Consider the following 15,163-nt stretch of genomic DNA (forward strand, 5'->3'; position numbering starts at 1 on the left):
ATATATGCTACAAGTTACTGAAATTTTGTCCTTATTTGAAATTTCCTTAATTCAATTAAGAATAAATTAGTATGTGTTTGTGTGTGACTGATGATGATGATTTTTATATGGGTGTACATATGCCAGAGCCCACATTTGGAGGCAAGGGACAGCTTTTTGGATTGATTTTTCTCCACCTACATTTTCAGGGTATCTAGGGATTGAACTCAGGTGGTCAATCCAGGTAAACAAGTACCATTATCCTTTGATTTATCCCACCTGTCTCTCTAATATCTTTTAGAGACAAAATTCTCCCCCCAAAAAACACATGTTGAATATCTTAGAACAATATATGACATGAAATATTTACGTGTAATGTTTGATTCATATTACACCTAATCAACAATTTCCCTTATGTTAAATGGTATAGCAGAGCTTATTGAATGTAGTTTATTTATAATTATCTCTTTCTACAGAATTTAATAAAAATGATAAGCTAAATCTAAATTTGTTGAAGCACTACTTACTTCTGAATTAAGACTTTATTTTACCTATTCTTAACCAAAATTTTTGATATAATTTTATAAACAAGAATAATTAGAATATCAATTTTGGACTTCTAAATTCAAATTCTTGGGTAGCAGAGACATAGGACCATAGAATTTGCAAGTTCACAAGGATAGAAAGTAATTACTAATGTCAAAAGGGATGAGAGAAATATAATATGAAAGATGCTACATAAACATTTTAATGAATATTAAATTCAGTGTTCACTATATTAGTAACTAAAATCATATAATAGAGCTGAATATGTGTTGTCAAAGTGATCAAGACCACATTTCTATCTGCAAGGTTCAGCTTTAGGAATTCTGACATGCCTGCTGATGGCCATATGAGAGGAGCAGCAGATGGCAATTGAAGTTTGGGAGGATGATCCACCAGGAAGCAAAGTTCTGATGGGTAAAACTCGGATAGGCAAGCCCTGGAGGTCTTTGGCCCAGAACATCTCTTGCTATTGCTGTGCCTTTCAATAATTGCCCCTGCCACTTTGCTCTGGTATCTGGCATGGTGTGAATGGGCATGGGGAGATTCCCACTGCCTTTAATGTAGTGTGATTATCTCATGGAAATATCCCATTCTGCTGGGCATTTTTACATGTGAATTTTTATGAAAATGATTTCCTCGTAAGGAAAAGTATTGTACCTACCCCTGATATATAGGGATTTCAGGGGATAGAAAATAAGAACAAGGAAATGTCACACAGTTAGTTTCTCTTGAGGAGCCCTATCGACTTGGGTTAACGAATGATTAAGAGAAACATTTGCGTCCCAGAAGCTAAGTCAGCTCACATTCCATTAATCTTAATGTTAGGAGATATGTTCATATGTTTTGGTGTACTTCATAGCTAAAACAAAGCTTTAAATAATGACTTAAGGGTAGGTTAAGATGTTTTTGTTAATGGCTTTGAAGTAAGACATCTAGGAAAACAACTTGAAGGTATGCTTTTAATAGCTGAAGAAGGGACTCACTGAGGTCAGAAAACAATAACAATGGTAGCCTGGCTACATGCTTTTCTTGCTAGGATGGGTTAGTGACCAAAGGCAATGATTAATTTCTTATACACATTTTTGCTCTCAGTTTCTTGATACGATTTACTAAAAAAAAATTGTTGATAAGTTGGTATGCACCCTGGGGACTTAAAGTAGAGATGACTGGGGTTGGGGATTTAGCTCAGTGGTAGAGCGCTTGCCTAGCAAGCACAAGGCCCTGGGTTTGATCCTCAGCTCAGAAAAAAAAAAAAAAAAAAAGTAGAGATGACTGATTCTTTTTCATATATATGGTTTAGATTTGTGATTCCTTTAAGATTTTTTATGCAATTACCTATTGAGAAAAATAATAAAACAGTTGGTCAATTCTTTGTAACCACAAAATGCAGCTACCAATAAAAGAACTGGTTGAGAAAAATGCCTTGCTTGCTTACATTCTGTTAATCTATAACAAGTTGCTTGGGTATGAATGTATGTGGATTCTTGGGACAACTTGTTTTTTAATTGTAAACAAACAAAATGTTAAATCAAGTAAGGGATATGGAAACAATGTTTTTTTTTAAATCCTTGTATTCATTGTTATCATTCACTTAAAATAGAATTGTAATTTTTATACTGCTTGAAAGATTTTGATGGGATATATAAGCTATAGGGAAAAAAACTAAGGTTATTTAGAAGGAAGACATCAAGAAAGATAGAAGGGATACATCTGGATAGAGGTAAATAAAGAAATAAAGAGAACAGAAAAAAAGATGATAAAGAGACCCTAAAGGTGTGTGTATGTGTTTTTTTTTTTTTCCTTGTTTCTCTGGACCCAGAGAGTTTTGCCCCTTTTGCCTGCTCGAAAGAATTAAGTTTTACTCATGCAGATAGAAAAGTCAAGTTAAGTTATTAGTTTGCAGACTCCATGGCTTTTCCCTCAATCCCTGAGCTTCTGAAGGCTGGTCCTCACAGCAGCAGTACATAGTACATGCCCCTAATACACACACACACACACACACACACACACACACACACACACACACACACACTTCTTCATTTTCACAGTTTTCATTGGAATGAGTAAATTTAGTAATGTTAAGATTTTTTTCAAGTCATGGAATTTGAAATCAGGACCTTACATTTACTGGGCAAGAATTTTATCTTGAGTTATATCCATAGTTACCGTTTTACTTTTTGTTTTGAGGTGGCAGAGTCTCAAAAAGTTGTTCAGTCTAGTTTAAACTATGTAGCCCAGACTGACTTTGAACTTTCTATCCTTGTACCTCAGCTTCCCAAATTACTGGGATTACAGGGCTGCATGACATGGCTCTCCCATCATTAGGAGTTATACAAACCTTCTGTCCAATCCCACCATAAGTCCTCGATCTCAAATGTCACATCAGACTATCAGCCTCAGAGCACATTCTTTGTATCACCGTTACTGACAGACGCTGAAGCTGCTTCTTCCTTAGCCATCGCTTGGTTAGAGATTGTGGTCCTTTGCTAGAGTTAGTCCCTATTCTTTCAGCAAGTGGTTCTATGCAGCAAACCTTTGTAAAGGTTAGAGAACAGCATAATGTAATTACCAAAAGCTACTGGAAATAGCTGGAAACCAATATTAGTCATCACTCTCCCTAGAAATAGATCACGGATTTCTCAGTAGGATAATTTTTCACTGTCTGCTTGTTTTTTTAAGGTTCCAGCCTAAGAGGTTTGTAGGTATTCCTCATATTTTCTTTGTCAGGACATAATGCACATCCTGGTAATTAAGTAAAGCACTTTAATTTCCCCTCTCCTGATCATGTCTACAAATCTGAAAATGATTATTCTCTCAGTTATGTATAAGATAATAATTTCTTGGATATTTGAAAAATTTAGCATTATAAAAATGTCCTTTTTAAAAAATGCAGAACTTTCTCTTCCAGATAAAATGAGTTCTATTGATGTCATCAGTAGAATTTAAAAACATTTATCCCGGATTTTTTTTTTTTTGTGGTTCTCTTCATGCATTGTGAAGTATTTCAAAATCAATAAATATTTAAATGATTAGTAAGGAATAGGAGCATGAGTTTACTTTCACTTTTTTCTTTTATATGTATTTTATTAATTTTTCATTTATTTCACATACCAACCACAGCTTCCCCTCCCACCTCTCTTCCAGTTCCTTCCCCCCACATCCAGTCTACCTCCTCCCATCTACTCCTCCTCCATTCAGAAAGGGGCAGTCCTCCCATGGAAGTCAAGGAAGCAGGTATATCAATTTGAGGCAGGACCATGATTCTCCCCCTGCATTAAGGCTGGGCAAAGCATCTCAGCATGGGGAATAGGTTCCAAAAAGCCTGCTCAGGTGCCAGGGTCTGGTCCTGATCCCACTGCTAGGGGCCCCACAAACAGACCAAGCTATACAACTGTCATCCACATGCTGAGTGGCCTAGGTGGGTCCCATGTAGGCTTTCCAGCTGTTGGTGCCGAGAAGAGATGACCTATACAAAGAGAAATATCACATAGAATTAATTCATTCCATAATCTGCTTATTTTTGTGAAAGTAATCTGCCTTGGATGGTTTAATCAGTTCAGAAGTTAACCTCATTCAGAAAAAAAAAGAAAAACTATCCTTCAAACATAAAATGGCACTGAAGTTATTAATACATACACATCCTATGTTCTACTCAAGATGATGGAAAGATCTAAACATAACAGTTTCTAGAATATGCCTTCTCAAAGGACATTTTAATTGTCAAAAGAAGAGTCAAAAGAAAATGCTATTACATATCAGTATTGAAAAAGAAATGATAACTAATAGGAAAATGACTGTGAAAAGGAGAGTCCAGAGATAGTCATAAAAGTAGGATCTTGAGATGCTTCAGAAAGGAACTAAAGTAAATCTGTGGAGAACAGAATATTTTCAAAATAATTTCAGTACAAAAGCATTGTGAATATTATGTGTCCATAAGCACATAGATGAATTCTTACATATATTTTATACTTTAAAAAATTTAAGTCAGGCTGGAGATATGACTCAGTGGGTAAAGAGCTTGTTGAGAAAATATGAGAAATCAAGTTCAAATGCCCATTATCTGTTCAAAGTCTGATGTTATAACATGTATCAGTAATTCCATTGCTTTTATAGTGAGATGAGAGACAGAAAGAAGAGAACCCTCAGTGCCTGAGGGCCATCAAGACTAGACTGCATGGTGGTAAGTAACAGGAGACTGTGTCTCAAAGAAGGTGAGGTAAGACCAAAGCCACTCAAGGCTGTCCTCTGACCTCCCAACAAGGCAGTGGGATGCAGGTGTGTATGTGAACTCACAAAAATAGGTACGCATACATGCACACACATCCTCAACATACATACAAGTAGATTTTTTAATATAAATAAAAATGAGCCAGATGTAAATGTAGCATGCTCAACCACAAAATGTTTAGGATAACATAGATCAATATTTTTTGTTGTTGTTGTTGGAGCCGAGGACTGAACCCAGGGCCTTGTACTTGCTAGGCAAGCGCTCTACCACTGAGCTAAATCCCTAGCCCCTGATAATGCTCTATATTCATGATTCATGTTTTGGGATACTCTATCTAAATAATTTTATGTGAATTCAGATTTAACAGTGATTATTTAGATAGAGTATCCAAAAACATGAGCCATGAATATAGAACATTATCAGCTTTATTAAAAATATATATTCCTTTCTTTTGTTTTTACTTATTATGTTTTATTTACAAGAGAAAAAAATCATACATGTCTTATTATTCTTCATTAACATGCAGATCCTCATGAGAGACTAAAGATTTTTAAAAGGGAAACTTTTATATCTTTTCAGACAAAGACTCATAAAGCTGTGGAAAAAAAAAGATAGGACAAAAGGCTAAAAGTTGGGGCAATCCATTGCAGGACATCACTAGGAGATCAAGGAGAATTGTAAAGCTGGCAGAAGGGTTGCCGGAGTAAGTAGATTTGTGCAGGTTGATTGTAACAATTCTATGTTACTGGTGAGTAAAGGTTATTTCTCATCCTGGTACAGAGAGGGCAGCCTCCTCAAAATAATTCTTACTATGTACTCACAGTAGGAAATGAGAGGCTAGTGAGACCTTTCTACAAGTGTAGTTTCTTGAAGAGTTCAACTGAAATAATCAGCAAACCAAATAGATGTATTTGGGGGTAAATCTACCTGAACCCACTCACATGGTACCCTCAAAATTGTTTTCCATCTTCAGACTTCTCCACAGGCTATTCCTTCTTGTGCTTATGTTTCTTCCCTGCTTTATATATTCTTGTATTTGTTGCCTCCTGTAGAACAGGACCAATGAGGTCCCTCCCACTAGAGTTATGTGAAATATCTATGTCCATGGTAATAGCAAATGAATTCAGATCCTTTCACCCTTTCAAGAGTAATAAGCATTTAATAAATTAACTCTATCTTGCTCTGTAGCCCTCTGAGATGAGATTGTCTCTATTCTGCCTAGAAAATAGGTGGAGTTCTCAGAAGGCTGACTCCCAGGGGCAGATAGGTCTACATGCTGTTTAGCAGGCAGTACTCCTGGCAACTGCACTTGATGAATCTCACAGAGAAAACAGAGTTTGGCTAGGCTTTCTGTCAGTTCAAGATGGGGAGATTGGACTAGGCGCCATGTTTTGGATATGAGCATGAACTTTGGTGGGACTGATATTATCAGCCAAGAATACTCCCAGAAAAACACTGCCATTGCTGTCTATCAGCTGCAATCCTAGCTTCTCAGAATTGTAAGATTTTCCTTCCTGCATTAGCTTCCCAGGATGTACTATAGCATCTACTAAAAGAATCCAGACATAGATAAGTCATGGAATTTCCCTGAAGCCACACATATGTGTGTGTGTGTGTGTGTGTGTGTGTGTGTGTGTGTGTGTGTGTGTGTGTGTTAGAGGGTTCTTTGGTCAGTGTTAAATTCGTTATATGGCATTGAAGAAAATTCTTGTGTGCATTTATTTTTGTAAATTTTGTAAATATTTCTGATCTTTGCTTTAACTTAGCATACACAGTGAACTGTCTCATTATTGCTTCCTCATTTATGCTTTGATTTTACTGATCTTCCATTCATTCTCTTTTCTCGTTCTCATCTGCTGGTTCCTCTCTTACAACATTGGCCCCATTCCATTTTCATGCCAACTGTATTGTATTACCATCACACTCCATTTAAGAAATCTTTTCTCCTCTCCTAGTTTCTACTCTAGTTTCATGACCTAGAATTTCACTGACAGACAATGTATGTACACACACATAAAAATTAAAATCTAAAATCTGCATATAAAGGAAGAGATATTGTATTTGGTTTTCTAAGTTTGGGTTACTTCACTTAATATAACTTTTAGTTGTATTCTTTCCTCTGCAAATGTCATCCTTTCTTTGTCTTTGTGGTTGAAAAAAAATTACTGTTTATATACAGCTATTGCTAAAATTCCTTCCAAGGAGAAAACTTAAGAAATGTCTTCCTTTCCCTTTTGGTCCCAACACCAAACCAAGTTGGGATTCCAACAAAGCTTAATCTGAGGAACCCATGCATTTACAGGGCTTCTGTGCAGATCATGGGTGAAAGATTACTTTCAAGGGTATGGATATTCCCATAACAGGTAACACTTGGAAAAACCTACCCATTAGGACCCAGGGCTTCCCCACAGCTGCACAGCAGCTTGTATGTCACCCCACCTTTAAATAATTTAACACCTCTCTCCCACACCACATGCTGAGCTAAGAGTTGATAGGAAGCAGCAGTTGGACACTCCTGGGTAGTGTGTTTGTGTGTGTGTGTGTGTGTGTGTGTGTGTGTGTGTGTGTGTGTGTGTGAAAACTATCACAAACCTAGCTGGGATGCTAGTTTACAGGGACCACTGATAAATGCCCCAAGATGTCAGTCACTTGGCTGGGAGGACAGTCACCCAGCACAGCAATACAATGACTTTATCCTTTCATCTATTCATGGACATCTAGCTATTGTGACAAATCCCTTCTTAAATATGGATGTACAGTAAGCTCAGTTATTATGACTCAGAATCCTTCAGAAATGTAACCACACTTGGAATTGCTAGGCAAATAGTAGTTCTGATTTCAGTTTTCTGAGGAACCTCCATGAGTTCCAAAGTAGTGTCACCAGTTTATATTCCCCCAAGCAACAAATAATTTTCTCTTTTCCAATATCTTAGTCAACATTTTGCCATTTTTTTTTTTCTTAAGGATAGCCATTTAGTTTTGGGTGAATGGATTCACAAAGCTCTTTTAGTTTGAAAATTCCAGATGATTAAGGATTTTTAATACTTTTTAACATTTCTACTAGCCATTCAAATTCCTTCTTTTGAGAACTTCTGGAGTTAGCCATTCTGACTCCAGTGAGATGGAATCTTAAAGTAAGTTCAATTTGCATGTCCCTACTGGCTAAGGAGTCTCCTCTACGAAAAGGACATTTCAACAGCTCATTGATTTGGAAAGAACTAAATATCTCAAATGCCATCTGATTTTTTTTCTGACCTAATTCCATGGGCATAAAATGGTGCTCCAAAAATAAGTGAAATTTAAAATGGGAGTGATAAGAGAGAGGAGGAAGAGAGAGAGGAAGTGAGAGAAAGAGAGAGAAAGACAGACAAACAGACAGAGACAGACAGAAAGAGAATTTTATCCATGTTTTGCCCAGTTTCATTGATTGAATCACTGAGTGTAACAAAGTCTGAATTCGGGATTCATAATCAGTGACTTCCAAAACATACTACCGAGAGGAATAAATTGTTATCTTTCCCGCCCTCATCCAAACATACTGTCCAGTCGTTAAGTCTAAAGAACAAAAGCTAATGTCTACTGTTATAAGAACCAAAGAAACCTGTAGTCTGTGCTGTATGCATTGACTTTCCATGCTGACAAACAGTGCTCACTTTACTATTCATGTTTCAATGTGATTATTTGTTGAAATGCACTGGAGAAGAATTACGGTGAGAGCTAAAAGCCAAAGAATAAGCCTTTCAGGGCACCAAAATAAAATCAGCACAATTCAGCAAAGAACAATGAGAACTGTCAGGGGGGACAACAAAATCATTTTGTATTCCGTGCAGAACAAATCCAACTAAAAGGATCCTGGAATTAGAAGTGTGTTTTGCTTTCTCTCTGAGCTGTGTTGATCTAATTGACCAGCTCACTTGTTGAGGGAGATGCATGACAATGGGCAGCACAGTGAAGCTTAGTTACTGCTAACACAGCACATTATCACATTGCTACTTTTTCTAACCGAAGTATTTATGCTGAAATCTTTTCAGCACTTAAATCATTTGTCTCTCCATTACATCCTATGGATTTAATCCTTACCCCTACCCTACTAACCAATATAGAGCTTTTCCCAGAGCAACACAACTTGTATATCAAAGCTCAATGATGATGATTCTGCTACATAAGATACCTAGTATCAAATAAGCTCGGCAACAAGAAAATCATGTATGTAGCAAATGCTAAGTTCTCTTGTCTTTGGTTCTGGAGATTGATATTTTAATCACAATAGAATGATCATGGCATCATAAGAGTTCCTTGCTGGATTCTAAGAGGCAAGTAAATAGAGTAGCATATACTTTATTGAATTCCACATGCTACTCACTATATCTAGGCAATTGAGTGTGTGGATTACATGTACTTACATTTTTCCCATCCTTGTTTTGTTATTGAGATGCAGATACTCTATTGAAAAGCATCATTCATAGAAGCTCTCTTTCATTCTTTGTAATTATGCTCAGAAACTGAAACCTAATTTCAATATCAGCCTGAGAAAATATAATAAAGATAGTAAATCTGGAAAGGTAAAAACAACCAGAGGCTAAAATCAATAGTGAATAATACTTGTGTTAAGTCTTTATTTCCTTTTTAATCATGTTAAGACCCAATTATATACTAAAAAGATTATGTACATAAGTGTATCCTTAGGCAAATAAACATCATACATTGTAAAATGAGATTCAACAAGTTGAGGACAATACAGAAATATAACATGATCTACTTGGTATAGATTCAGTATGGAAATAGACATATGACAGTTGCATACTGTGGTGGCTTTTTAAGCTAGAGCAGATTACTAATAGTAAGTGTGACTTTTTTTTTGGACTTCTTAAAATTTCAATGGATAGATGAAAGCCTGCTTATAGTCCTTTCAAATTGGAACACATTTTAAAAACTCCCTACTGTAAGTCTGAAGGCAAAGGTGAGGGGGAAGAATGTTTACTAGTTATTACACACAAACACCACATTTATACTCTATGTCCTCACATAGGGTAAGTGTATTTTATTTGTGATACTTAGAAATGAAAGAAATGGGGGTTGGGGATTTAGCTCAGTGGTAGAGCACTTGCCTAGAAAGTGCAAGGCCCTGCGTTCGATCCTCAACTCAAAAAAAAAAAAAAAAAATGAAATGAAAGAAATGTAATTCCATTGAAGTAAATTGTAAAAGATAGCACAGATGAAAAATGGTGAGTTTGGACTTCACCTACAGTTCATTTATTTTATATTCAGGATTTATTATTATTTTGTGTGGGGGAGGAGACATTGGTCCACAGCATGCATGTAGAGGTTAAATGACACCTTGCCAGAAGTTGGTGCTTTCATTTGACTAGGTGAGTCCTGAATGAGTGCAGGTCATCAACTTTTAAGTACCCTATTCCATAGAGTCATTTGCTGGTCCTCATATATCATTTTATATCCAGTTTTGTAGTGTTTTAACATTTTTTTTTCTTTCAGGGAAAAGGAACAATGAGATTTTTTTATTTTTTGACATTTCCTATAGAGCAAATCTATTTGAATTCTTAATTTACTTCTCCACAGTATCTCAATATGCATTTCAAACTTGATTTCCTATGCTAGTCTACCGAAGTTTCTGAGCAACCCTGTAGAGCAATTCGATGAGTGCACCTCTTTTGTCTTTCAGATGTGAAATTATCAAAGCAAAACTTTAAAATAATCTACAAGTTTTATGATAACATAGCACCACAAATTTCAGCACTTCCTATTATTATCATTTCATTGGCGATTATAAATATTAATATGCTGAACTGAATGATCTTATTATATCCACAGAATGGCGTGAGTATTCATTCTTCCACTTTTACCTTTCCATTTCTCTTTAAAAGGGAAGACTGAATGTGAGAATTTAGGAGAAGTGTTCAGGGAAATTAAGTATGATGAAAGGACATGATATTCATTTATGAAACTCTCAAAGAATTAATAAAAATATAATGTAAAAAGCAAAAATGTTAAGAGTCTTTTTTGTTTATTTGACCATATTCTATTCTCTATAATTGACTATATTTAAAGTTTTAATCAATATAGAGAATATAGGAACAACTTTATTTTTCAAATACAATATATTTAGTAGAAGCAATCCCATATATGGAGCCCAGGTGTCATGATCTTGTGTCATTATTCCAGGATCCCTCTGACTTTCATCTGTTCCTGCAGTTTCTAATTATATGGAGAGAATTTTTTTTTTAACCTCTAAGAGTGGCTTTAAGTATGCTGTTATTGTCAAATGTACATTTACAAAGTGTTCAAAATGCCACCATACAGAGTATAATGCTATAATAAAACTGCTAAACACAGACTTAGTGCAATTTTAAAAGGTAACTGCACAACTCAAATCAACAAACCCTAAAGTCCTGTCAGAAGAATGTACGGACTGTGGGAATGATTCTCTTTATTTCTCCTTGACAGCTTTTGAGAGAGAATTCTGATGTTTCATCTGGTCTGCATGTGACAATGACAAGGTAAGTTCAAAGACATCACACAATTAATGTATGTGGGGAAGTTGACCATAGTCTAAGCCATAGAGCTTATCAGAGGAATGTCAGGTTCAATAAAAATTCTAACTAATCTTGTACTATAAGAAGTTATCAAACTCAAAATCAAGGAAAAAATTCCAAAATTAATCAAAGTACATATACAGTATATGCAATTTATTCTGACAGCAAATACTTTGAGGCTACTTTCAAAGAAGGATTCCAGAAACAGATTCTAAATAGTACAATTTGTGGTAAATGTCAAGGAACATTATTCTGATAAATGTCAGTGTAATAATTGCATGGAAATTGTTCTGAACACTACACACTATATAATCAGTTTTGATAGAAGGATCAAAGGTGTAAATTTCATGACCATTCAGTGAAGGCATTTATCAAAAACTTTCTCAGAAAGTGTAGAAGAAGAGAGGGTATTTATATGTAAAACCACTTTACTCAGCCATAATATTGATTTTACTGACTTTTAAAATAATATCATCCACTTAATATTCTTTTGAGGGAACAATTATGGTTCTGTTAATATAGGGACCAAAATGGTACCCATTGTAATTGCATTTAAAATTATTATAAAATATACACAAAATATTTTCTGAAGTTAGAATACAGACTCTAATAATGAGAGACAGTGAACTTTTACAAATTAACATAAAAAGAGTCAAGACTGGTTGTGACTGCACACATTAGTAATCCCAGAGCTGGGTAAAGAAGAAATCTTGGAGGAGGATATGAGTTCTAGGCCTCCTGGACCTACATAGTGAGATCATGTCTCAAAAAGTCAGCAAACAAATAAAAAAGAGTTAATAAAGACTGGTGGTTGGCTGTATTTTCCTCTGTGGAACTACTACTGAGCTAGTGGATATGGGTAGTACATATATAGGATATGATGCATAAGATAGATAAAATATATGTAACATATTTTATAGCCTTGAAAAGACAAATGCTATGCATTTATGTGTTATGGATTTCTTATCTGTTATATATGTGTCATATTTCTTGAAATGGTCACAAGTGTATCACTGTGTATTATAAGAGCTCATACACCATTCAAGAGATAGAGCTCCTTTCATCTGAGTTTAAAATGCTTAGTTCAAAAGAGTCATGACTACCCGACACCCTGTCTGGCGTTTCAAGGCACACTGTCTCTCTCTGTAAGTATTTTGGCATAAACAAGAGGAAAAAGTGAGAGGGAGCCAAGGTGCTTTTGGAGCTGTGTAATTGATTCGTCAATTCAGGAGTCCTACAGAACCCAAGGTCAGTCTAAGTCTGAGGCAGAAAACCCAAATCAATTTTGCAGTGACTGAATGCTTAGAGCAGCAGAGACATATTCAAACCCATTTGGGAGAATCTATTACCTCAGTGAGTTAAGTTTATGAATCAAGTAGGACTTATATCTATACTTTAATAGAATACAGAAACATGGTAGCACCCCCCTAAAATGATGAAATGTGGTGTAAGAGATTAAGCATGCAGGTTCTCATTACTAGCCATTCAAAACTGGAAGCAGAACAGAAGTCATTGATTTTACAGTATAAAAAACCTTGAAATCTCGCTTGATCCTTTTTATGGCTCTATTTTACTGCAACTATAAAAACATAGTCATCCAAATTATTTCTAGAATATCTTTTCAGAAATTTACATTATGATATTATAAATGATTTCCAAATTTATTTTATCCCCAAATAACACATACAGGTATTAGGTATGTCTCTTTTTGCTTGCTGCAACTTTTGGTTATCTCAGTTTGCAATTGCCTTTATGCAGTAATAACTTGCAACTTTCAAGCAATGTCTATTTATTCAAGGACAAACAAATTTACAGAAATGCTCTCATTGGGGAAAAAAGGCTCTAGTGTCTTTTTATTTTAATAAAATAGGCAAAGCAGTAGAACGTTATTTGAAGTAAGCTTAAGAAGTATGAGATTTATTATCATGCTATCTGATGTGCAAAGTGCAGTACACATTTTGTAGGTGATTTTTATATTTAAAAAGCCTTTCATTTCACTGAGGCCACTTTTTAAATGGCTGACAGGGGATAATTTGTTTTGTTCAGTGAATTCCTGATTGTTGTACAAGGAACAGTTCTCTCACCTTTCATTCAACAATCCATCTTCCTGTAGTGATTTATTTTAGCATTTCTAGACATGCTTTATTACCTACAGTCTTAGGATCGACTTTTTTTTCTTCTTCTTTCTGGGAATTGAGTGAGCACAAAGTAGCTGTGCATATATTATGCTAAGTTACAAACATATATTTTATGTTACTACAATTTTTTCTTTATTTGCATATTTACATATTTTAAGATATGCAATTACATACTGTTGTAATAAGTTGAGAAGAATGCTGAAACATGCCCAGATGCAGAGCACTTGTGATATTATTTGGTTAAAAAATATGCAGTAATGTTTCATGTTGGTATCAAAGATAGTTGTGCAATATCATTTGAGGGAAACAAAAATATTTCCTATTTCTTAAGGTTGTGTCTTCATTTGATTAACAAGGAAAGTGTCTAAGATTAAAGCATGAAAGAGAAAAAGAAAACAGAAAATATTTATATTTTCTTTTTTTCTTACAATTTAGTTTAAATTGCCAGTGAAAGTCTTTAGAGACTCTAGAGTTCAGATTAAAACAGCCACAAACACTATATTTAACATCAAGTTTCATTTTAGTAAATTCTGTATTTATCTTTTGTCAATAAATAAGGTATAAAAATCTACAGCATTTTTTCTCACAGAAATTATACAATATTTAACAATACATGTCTTGATTAGGGTGCTTCCTGCTCTTCCAATGGATACAATTGCTTTTTCCATAACCCATATCTGGTTATTCCTAGCACCAGAAAAGCAATGACATTTTTCCTGCTTATTAATACGTGTAAGCTGTGTCATTGCCTAATTTGAATAATATATTAAAGTTAAGATTCACTCTCATCAGTATTATTTAAAACATTACCATGCAAAACCAAAGATACAAAGTCTACCAACACTCCAGAATTTTTTGTTGTATGACTAAATGAAAGCAGCTTAGGTGTAGTACAAGGTGTTGTTTTTGTTTCTTTGTTTAGTTTAGAAGTATGTATAAAGATGAGAGACTTATGAAGACAACTTAAGATCAAATGATAGAATCAAAGGATGGAGATGTAGAAGCTCTAAAAGAAACTGGAATTGCAATGGAGTCAGAAAAATAAACCCCTTCAGGGAGAATCAGTTGTAAGTATGGGATAGGAAAGGTAGCAATGATTGAATACAAAGGAACAAGCCATCCAGGACACTTCTCTTCTGAAATTCTCTTCAAATAACAAAATAAGGCATTCTTAAGGCATGACTTACTCACCACCTAAAGGCTATTGTTTCAATCTAACATATTAGGTCATAATTGAAGTCAATAAGTCATGTTTTGCCTCTCCCACAATGTACTGCAATCTTGATAAGTGTACAATGATTTCCTATTCTACCTTATAGATATAGTAAAAAGACATCCATGTCATATAGTCTAGTTGGAGATATCTTGATGGGGGGCATTTAGGGGTTAGAGCAAAACTTTGTGCCATGGAAACTCCTAGGAGTCCAAAAGGACGACCCCAGTAAAGACATCTAGCAATAGTTCAGAGGGTGCCTGAACTGGCCTTCTTTGTGATCAAATTGGTGACTACTCTAATTGTCATCAGAGAGCCTTCATCCAGTAACTGATGGAAGTAGATGCAGAGATCCACAGCCAAACACTGGGCCGAGCTCGCAGAGTCCACTTGAAGAGAGGGAGGAGAGATTGCAGGAGCACAGGGAATCAAGATCATGACAAGGAAGCCCACAGAGACAGCCTTCCTGAGCTTGAAGGCTTTCGTGAACTCTACACCAACAGCTGGA

This window comes from Onychomys torridus, chromosome 16, assembly GCF_903995425.1.
Source record: "Onychomys torridus chromosome 16, mOncTor1.1, whole genome shotgun sequence".
Taxonomy (NCBI): Eukaryota; Metazoa; Chordata; class Mammalia; order Rodentia; family Cricetidae; genus Onychomys; species Onychomys torridus.